Here is a 651-nt window from a genome sequence, read left to right as displayed (position 1 = left end):
TCTCCCCAATTTTCCCCAATTTCTTCGGAGCCCTCCCGCCCATGGGTGGGGCCCCGCAACAAGGACCATTGGGCAGCAAAGGCCCCCCCCCCCCCCCAAAACCCAGCCCGCCTACCTGGGTCCGCCTCCCCCCCCCCCCCCCCCTATCAGCGCGCCTCCGTCTACCGACCGCCCCTCCTCCTCCCGCCCTCCGCAGGTTCTTCGGCGGCAAGATGGTCATCGACGGCGTCGAGCAGCCGCAGACGCTCTTCAAGATGGTCAAGGAGACGCTCAAGGGAGACAAGGAGAGCCCCCCCCACCCCTCCCGCCCCGCCCCGCCCCGCCCCGCGCCCGCGTGCTGATGATGACAACGTCCACACACCGGATCATTCAATCACCTGGCCGAGACCCCTCTTGGCGGGGGGGTTGTGCCGAGCACCGTGGGCCTCTTGAAGCACGCCGGCGGCCTCCCGCCCTCCCGCGCGCACGCCCGCCGCCCCTCACCGCCCGGGGCCTCTTCAGGTGGTCGACAACTCCGTCATCGCCTTCCACGACAACTCCTCCGCAATCACGGGCTTCGGCGTCTCGCCCCTCCGCCCCTCCTCCGCCACCGGCCCGTCGGAGTACAAGCAGACCGCAGAGGCGCCGCGCCGCGAGAAGAGATGCACCCTT

This window comes from Emiliania huxleyi, assembly GCF_000372725.1.
Source record: "Emiliania huxleyi CCMP1516 chromosome Unknown EMIHUscaffold_166, whole genome shotgun sequence".
Taxonomy (NCBI): domain Eukaryota; phylum Haptophyta; order Isochrysidales; family Noelaerhabdaceae; genus Emiliania; species Emiliania huxleyi.
Note: the sequence above shows the minus strand (reverse complement) of the source record.